The sequence below is a fragment of the Apium graveolens genome, chromosome 1, assembly GCF_009905375.1.
Source record: "Apium graveolens cultivar Ventura chromosome 1, ASM990537v1, whole genome shotgun sequence".
Classification (NCBI taxonomy): domain Eukaryota; kingdom Viridiplantae; phylum Streptophyta; class Magnoliopsida; order Apiales; family Apiaceae; genus Apium; species Apium graveolens.
The window spans coordinates 108566869-108576277 of NC_133647.1; positions in this window are offsets into that span (position 1 = coordinate 108566869).

The window sequence follows — 9409 nt, forward strand, 5'->3', positions numbered from 1 at the left end:
AACTGACACAATTAAGAAGAACAGGGAGACAATACTCACTCAAGAGTAGGAACATTTTGACTCAAGGACTAATGAGTCATTGAATGATTTATATGATACATTTGTCAAACTTTTGAATGATTTGTCATTGGTTGATAAAGAGTATGATCTTGAAGATTCAAACCTTAAATTCCTGTTAGCTCTTCCTGAATGCTGGGATTTGAAGGCAACGACAATAAGAGACAACTACAATCTTGATGAAACAACTCTTGATGAAATCTATGGAATGCTCAAGACTCATGAGCTTGAGATGGAACAAAGAACCAAGAGGAAAGGAGGAAAGTCAAGGACAATTGCTCTTAAGGCTGAAGAAGAATCCCCCAAAGCAGCTTCCTCAAGGAAAGACAAGGGTAAAGCTCTTGTCATAAAGTCTGAAACTGAGTCATCAAGTTCTGAAAGTGATGACGACTCAGATTCTGAAAGCTTGCCTGAGACTGATGCTGATGAGGAGATGATGAAGCTGTGTGCTCTTATGGTGAAATGAATCACAAAGATTGCATACAGGAAGTTCAGGAAGGGAAAGAAGTTTTCCAGGAAAGGCATAAGTTCTGATAAGAAGAATTTCAGAAGATCTGAAGGCAGAGGAGGAAAGTCTAACAGAGGAGATTATACCAATGTTAAATGCTATAACTGTGGTGAGAAAGGCCACATATCTCCTGATTGCAAGAAGGTAAAGGGTGACAAAGGCAAGGCTCTTGTCACAAAGTAGAAAAGCTGGCCAGACACCTCAGACTCTGAAAGTGAGGAGAACTATGCATTGATGGCAAATGCTGATAAAGAAAGTGCTGAGAGCAGTTCTGAAGCTGCTGAAACAAAGGTACCTCAGACTACTTATGCTTTTCATACTGATGATATTAATGAGTTGAGAAGATATCTTAAAACCATGTTTGTTAGTTATAGAGATCAAACTTTAACATGTGAAAGATTAACCTCTGAAAATCTTGCATTTAAGAAAAGAAATGATTTCTTAGAAAAAGAGTTAGTCATGTTCCATCAAACTCAGAAGGATAGAGATGATGCTTTTTATGTTAGGGATGAAGTGCTAAAAATGAATGAATCTCTAAAAACTGAGTTAGAAAAGGAAAGAGAGATTATCAGGACTTGGACTAACTCTGGCAAAACAACTCAAAATTTGCTAAGTAGTGGAAACTGAAAAGAGGGCTTAGGTTATTGAGAAGATAAGAATGATAAAGGAACTGAAGAAATTAAGCCTGTTGTTAAGCAAAAGCCAAAGTTAAAACCTGTTAAGTTTGTAACTGTAAAGTCTGAAAATGAGAAATCAGAAGTTAAAGAGGAATTAACTTCTGAAAAACTAAAACAGGAAAAGACAGCTAAAGTGAACATAGGCTTAATGACAAAGAAGCAGCTTAAGCATAAGCTGAAAGATGTTAAGAATGCAAACAAGGTAAAATCACCTAGGAAAATAGGAATGGAAAGGAAGGTGTGAATAAAAGCAATGATTATAAACCTGTTCCTGATGCTCCTAGGAAAACATGTCATAACTGTGGAAGTTCTAACCATCTGGCTTCTTTTTGCAGGAATAATAAGAATATTAACTCCTTACCTTCAAAATCAGGAGTTAAGAGTCAGTCTGTTAGATACAAACCACAAAATCCTTGTTTTCATTGTGGTAGTTTATGGCATTCCATTTATACTTGTAAGGAATATCATAGTTTGTACTATGATTATTATCAAATAAAACCTTCTTTGAAGAAAGTTTCCATTGTTCCTTCTAGTGTAAATTCTGATTCAAAGTCTGATAGTGTAAGTTCTGATAAGAAAAATGTTAACATAAACTCTGATGCTAAATCCGCTGCAAATGTTAACAAACTTAATAAGGCCAAAGGATCCAAGCAAGTCTGGGTCCTTAAAACTAATAATTAGTGGTCTTTGTGATTGCAGGGCAACAGGAAAAATATTCTAGTTCTGGACAGTGGATGTTCAGGACATATGACTGGAAATAAGGCCCTGCTATCAGACTTTGTGGAGAAAGCTGACCCAAGTGTTTCTTATGGAGATGGCAACATTGGAAAAACATTGGGATATGGCAATATCAATCTTGGAAATGTCATAATTAAAGAAGTAGCTCTGGTCTCAGGACTTAAACACAATCTACTGAGTATAAGTCAAATCTGTGACAGAGGTTATCATGTTGATTTCTTTGAAGAACACTGTGAAATTGTGAGTAAATCTAAAGGCAAAGTTGTTCTGAAAGGATACAGGCGTGGTAACATTTATGAAGCTAAGCTTTCAACAAGTACTGATGGTTCTACAATCTGTCTGATGAGTAGAGCATCAATTGAAGAAAGCTGGAATTGGCACAAGAAACTCTCTCATTTAAATTTCAACAATATATATGACCTGGTCAAGAAAAATCTTGTGAGAGGACTGCCAAAGTCAGTATTTGCTCCTGATGGCCTTTGTGATTCCTGTCAGAAGGCCAAATAAAGAAAATCTTCATTCAAGAGCAAGACTGAATCATCAATTCTTGAGCCTTATCATCTATAACATGTTGATCTATTTGGTCCAGTAAATGTCATGTCTATTGCAAAGAAGAAGTATACGTTGGTCATAGTGGATGAGTTCACCAGATACACATGGGTGTATTTCTTGCACACAAAAAGTGAAACTACATCTATCTTGATTGATCATGTCAAACATTTGGATAAATTGGTCAAAGATTCTGTGAAAATTTTAAGGAGTGATAATGGCACTGAGTTCAAGAATTTGATAATGGAAGAGTTCTGCAAAAACCATGGAATAAAGCAAGAATTTTCTGCTCCTGGAACTCCACAGCAAAATGGAGTTGTTGAAAGGAAGAATAGAACTCTCATTGAAGCTGCACGTACAATGCTTGAAGAAGCAAAGCTTCCAACCTATTTCTGGGCTGAAGCTGTGCAGACTGCTTGTTTTACTCAAAATGCAACACTCATTAACAAGCATGAAAAACCACCATATGAGATGGTGAAGAAAAAGAAGCCAAATCTGAAATACTTTCATATATTTGGATGCAAGTGTTTTGTTCTCAAGACTCATCCTGAACAGCTATCCAAGTTTGATTTAAAAGCTGATGAAGGAATCTTTGTTGGATATCCACTTTCCACAAAAGCCTTAAGAGTCTATAATTTGAGAACAAAAGTGGTCATGGAATCTATCAATGTCTCTTTTGATGAAAAGAAGATTACTGGTCTTGAAGATTTCATTGACCATGATCAGCTGAGATTTGAAAATGAAGACTCAAATTCTGATACTGAAAATCCTGACAGTCTAAGTCCTGATACTGTAAATTCTGATGGATTAAACTCTGATGTTATTGAAACTGTGGTGACTACTTCAAAGGAAGATGCACCTATGCAGGGGGAGCATATTCAAGATCCTACCACATCTCAAGAAACATCAGAACATACATCTGGCTCTTCAAGTTATGATTCGTCAAGTTCTGATAAGCCAAGTTCTGATAGTGCTGAAAATCTAAATACTGAAGAATCCAACTCAGAGAGCATAGTTTCAGGGGGAGCATCAGAAAATGAAAATGAAGACAGTATGGATCATGGGGGAGCATCCAGTTCTAGAGAAAACCTTCCATCTGCAAGGAAGTGGACAAAATCACATACACCTGATTTGATAATTGGAAATCCTGATGCAGGTGTCAGAACTAGAACAGGTACTTCAAATGAATGTCTCTACAATTCTTTTCTCTCTCAGACTGAGCCAAAGAAAGTGGAAGAAGCTCTTCAAGATGCTGATTGGGTGCAAGCAATGCAGGAAGAGTTAAATGAATTTGAAAGAAACAAAGTCTGGACCCTAGTGCCAAGACCAAAGAATAGATCTGTTGTTGGTACAAAGTGGGTATTCAGAAACAAAACTGACAGTGATGGCATAATTACAAGGAATAAGGCAAGGCTGGTTGTAAAAGGATATTCTCAACAGGAGGGAATTGATTATGATGAAACATTTACACCAGCTGCTAGGTTAGAAGCCATAAGGATATTTTTGGCTTATGCTGCTCACAAAAAGTTTACTGTCTTTCAAATGGATGTGAAAAGTGCTTTTCTCAATGGAGAATTGGAGGATGAGGTATATGTTGAACAACCTCCAGGCTTTGTAGATTCCAAACATCCAGATTATGTCTACAGGCTTGATAAAGCACTTTATGGACTTAAGCAAGCTCCTAGAGCATGGTATGAGACTTTAGCTCAGTTTCTTATGGAAAGTGGATTCAATAGAGGAACAATAGACAAAACACTGTTCTACCTCAACCATGGAAAGGACTTACTTCTGGTCCAGATTTATGTTGATGATATCATTTTTGGGTCTACAAATGACAACCTTTGCAAGAAGTTTGCCAAACTAATGCAGTCAAGATATCAGATGAGTATGATGGGGGAACTTAGCTATTTTCTGGGCCTTCAAGTCAAGCAGAATGAAGAAGGCACTTTTATTTGTCAAACCAAGTACACAAGAAACTTGCTGAAGAAATTTGGAATGCAAGATTGTTCTAGTGCATCCACTCCCATGGCCACTGCAACAAAACTGGATAAGGATACTGGTAAATCAGTAGATATTACTGATTACAGAGGTATGATTGGCTCTCTACTCTATCTAACTGCTAGTAGACCTGATATCATGTATGCTACCTGTCTTTGTGCAAGATTTCAAGCAAATCCAAGAGAACCTCACTTAACAGCTGTGAAAAGAATCTTTAAGTATCTTAAAGGAACAGCTGATCTGGGATTGTGGTATCCTAGAGAATCAGATTTTAAACTAATAGGTTACTCAGATGCAGATTTTACAGGTTGCAAAATTGACAGGAAAAGCACATGTGGAAGCTGCCAATTCCTTGGAGGCAGATTGGTTTCTTGGTTCAGTAAGAAACAAAAGTCAATTTCCACATCAACTGCTGAAGCAGAGTATATTACTGTAGGAAGCTGTTGTGCACAGATTCTTTGGATGAAGAATCAGTTACTGGATTATGGGTTAACATACTTCAAAATCCCTATTTACTATGATAATCAAAGTGCTATTGCTATGACAGGTAATCCAGTTCAACACTCTATGACAAAGCACATCAGCATCAGGTACCACTTCATAAGGGAACATGTGGATGAAGGTACAGTGGAATTGCACTTTGTTCCAACAGATCAACAACTAGCAGATATCTTCACAAAACCACTGTGTGAAGCCACTTTTACAAGATTGGTAAATGAACTTGGAATGATTTCAGGTTCTTTATCTAAATCTGCTTAGTCTTGTTCTGTATTATCAGACTTTATGATCAATATTTACAGAATTTAATCTCTTTGTGTATTCTGTGATTAATTGACAAATATTTTTAAGTACTGACTGCTGTCTGATATATGTTTCTAAACTCTGATAAGTGATATGTCTATCTAAGTAACCATTCAATCCTATGAGGATAACTGTGCTAGATACTGACTTACTAGTCTTCAATAAACAAATGATCCCATGTAAGAAGTAATTATTTCTGTGGAAATCTTATGACACTAGCAAATTCTGATAATTGAGCTTAGTTGAGTTTACTTTGTTTATCTTATTACTAAGTCACAAATTAGAATAATGCTACTCTTCTGTTAAGTTCTGATACTAGTAAAACTGCTGAATGTACTAAGTGCTGATAAACCTCACTTATAAAAAGAAAAATCAAAAGGATCAAAGAATAAAATCAGGTACTCCTTTGAGATCTAGAGTAAAAATGTGGAAGGGAAGACCCAAGTGCATTGCTGGTATTAAGTAAATATGCATTAGAAAAGCAAAATATTTTCTTGGTGACTTTTCACACTCTATGATTACTGGAGAAATACTCTGATAATAGCATAAATTCTGATAAGCAGTCGTGACTCACTTACACTGAGGAGCCACTGTAAAATAGAATTTAAAAAGATGCATAAAATTAGCACAAAACAGATGAGGTGGACTCAAGCATGAACTCATTCATCAGTAGGTTTCAGGATAATGACAGCTCTTTAGCAAAATTTTAGTTATGCCTTATTTCTAAGATATACTGAAGTGAATCAGACTTTACTCTTTGTCTGCTATTTAGCTTGATGCACACACTAATCACTCCATCTGAATGATGAAAATTACTGTGGTGGTCTATGTTGTTTTAGATAAACAGTCATTGTGTCATTTTGCACTAACTCTGAGGCCAAGTTCTGGTTGCATATTCTGACGATTAAGTTCTGAAGAGTATAACTCAGCACTTGTATGAGGATTTACTTAGATAGGCATTCATTTTTCGAGTTAAGAAATTATGTTCTGAGGACTGTTAAGTTCTGAAATAAGTCTAAGTTCTGATATTACAGTCTAAATTCTTTACTTGACTTATCTGTGGATAAAATTTGATAACAGTCTCGGTACAAACTAGAACATGTGAAGTGGAAGATTAATAGTCACTATGGTTAGGATTAATGGTACTCGTACTTGAACAGTCAACTTTTACTTGTGTCTTGTGCACATTCAACCATGTTTTCTCTTTCCAATGAATGTTATTCTTTTTCCAAGTCTGGGGAGACGAGATAGAATTAATTCTACCTATCAGCATTAAAAACCTTTATGTCTCTTGGCATTCTCTTGCCTATATAAACAGCCTCTTCACATCAGCCTTCCCATCAAATTCTTTCTCACAAACTTACCTTCATACTTTTTCTTTCAAAAACACAATGGTCAGATACAACATGTTTTTGAACTACCAAAACTTCAATATGGAGCTAAGCTGTGCCGACTAGCAGCAGGAATGGCACGTCACGGCCATTCCTGAGGAGATATGGGACTCTGTCCCACAGGAGGTACTGACCCACCTCCTGTTCTTCTATATGGACTACCATCGCCATCTGGAGCGATTGGAGGACCAAAGGCTGGAAGCTCTCCGCCAGCAAGAGCGAATCATTCGACTCGCCATTTTGTTTGTCCAGAGGAGGAAGAAGAAATGATTTAATCTCATCTTCTTCCTGTTTTTCTTCATCATCAGCTTTGTCAGGCTTCTTAGCTAGGACTAAAGCTGTTGATGTTAGGTTTAGTAGCTTAGGGAAATCTTGTATAAGTACTGATGTAATTTCCATTTCATGAATGTATTCTCTTGATATATTAATGAAATCTATCTTTATTTCAAGATTTTGTCTCTAAGTTATTTTGTAATGCATTGATAAATCCTGATTGATATTCTGATGACCATATAAATTCTGTTTTAATTTAAGTTCTGACTTTCCTTTATCAGTACTTACTCATATGATTTATCTTGGTCATTTTCACTTGATTTCTTTTCAGAATATTAATGATGCAGTGAAAAATAATTAAATCAGTGGGAACAATTTCAATTTTGAATTAAAACTGTTTCACCTTGATTAATGGAATATCTGGGTAAATGGAACGGTTTTTCCTTGAAAACAGGCAAGTGGGCAAGTAATGAATACTGTTTTCTCGCGCCCAGTAACTATCCGTTATTACTGCATGTCTGACAGGTGTCCAACGGTAACATTTTTTTTAGAGTATAAGTACGACAGAGAAAGGATTTCTTTAATCTTTTATTTCCTTCATACTTTTTCTCTCTACTTGCTTTTACTCTCTCTTTCTCTCATGTTGGTTTTTCATACAGACATTTTATCAAACACCTAACAGGCACTTTTGAATCTCAATTTTTCACATGGCACCTAAGGATTTAATTATTGATGGAGCTAAGTTTGTTCCAAACAACTATGCTGCAATTCTTGATCATGCTGAAGTTCCATCTGAATTGCATTTTGTGCAAGATCTTCTTGCACACAGTGAGATTGGGTATGCATTAACCCAGCCTTCAGTCTTTTCGAGTCAACAAGTTCTGACGTTTTGGCGGACTGGGCACTTTGATGATGGTGGTAAACATGGCACTCCCAGTATTGTTTTCGAAGTGGGTGATTCATCTTATGCAGTCACTCCTGGTACAATACGCAAAGCTCTACATCTCCCAGAAGATTATACCTTTTTAATTCCAGAAGAATCAGCTCTTCAGGAGTTAATGGCAAATTTGGGGTATGAAAGGAGTTTGGCAAAACTTGGGCAGTTGAAACGGGCTCATATCAGAAGAGAATGGAGCTTCTTCTTCGACTGCATCACCAAAGCTTTTGGGAACAAATGTTCGAATTTTGATGCTATCCCAATTCTGAGTCAGCACATCGGGTATGCTATTATCAATCAAACTCATTTTGATTTTGCAACTGGTATAATTGGTTTTATTGGGGATAGGATGACAGAGGATAGGAATGTTGTCTATTTTGCTAGATTCTGTCAACTTATTTATACTTTTTGTACTGATGAACCTCAATTAGTCAGTTCCTCAACCCCACCTTTTAAAGTTGCAAAACGATACTTTAATGACCTGGTAAATGCTGACACTAAGAAATCAGTGGTTAGACCAGTACAGATTCCTCAGTCTGTAAAACAGATCTTAGTAAATGCTGATCCTGATACTTATAGATCTGTTTACTCTGATGTCCAACCAACAATAAACACCCAAAAACCATCATCCTCAGCACCTACCACTCATTCTACTCAACCTACCCTCAGGAAATATCTCAAATCCTATCTCTCCACTTCACAGACTGTTCAACACTCATCCTCAGCACCTACTGTGATGCCTTCATCCTCCAAGCCAAAGAGGACAAAGACTGTTCCTCAAACACCTCAAAAGAGAAGGAGGATTGCCTTGAGAGATGAATCTGATATTGAGGAACAGGTACCTTCTTCAGAACCTATTATAGGTGAAGCTGAGAAAAAGACTTCTCAGAAGGATTCTGGAATTGGGGGATCTAGGCTTCTCAAAAGGCTTAGAAGAATGACAGTCCCTGAAACTCCCAAGGAATCCAAATCAACAAAGAGATATCAGAAACAGAGGGCAAAAAGGCCAGTTTCAGATGATGAAGAGGAAGCAGCTAAGGAAGGGGATCAAGAATCTCTGATCTCACAAGACAAGGAATTTGCTCCAGTCACTTCTTCTCCATCAACTCCATCTAAGGAAGCTGCTACTGAAAAGGCCAACACACCATCTGTGTCTCATGTTCAAAAGTCTGTCTCTCCTGTTGATCCAGGCCTAAGTGCTGAAATTGATATTCAGAACCTGGTTGTGCCTGAAATACTTTTCTTAGAAGCTCCACCAACAACTAATCCTTCTACAACAGCTGTTCCTGATGCTGTTCAAACTCCAGAGTTATAAACAACATCTTCTCTGAATCATGATGCTTATGATCAAACTTTAGGTGAGCATCAGGATTTGGCTGTTGATCAGAACTTAAATCAAGATCAGCAATTAGAGGATGCTGAAGCCTCTATTGCTACTCACACTGTTGTCTTATCAGAAGATACTGATTCTTTAAGTTCT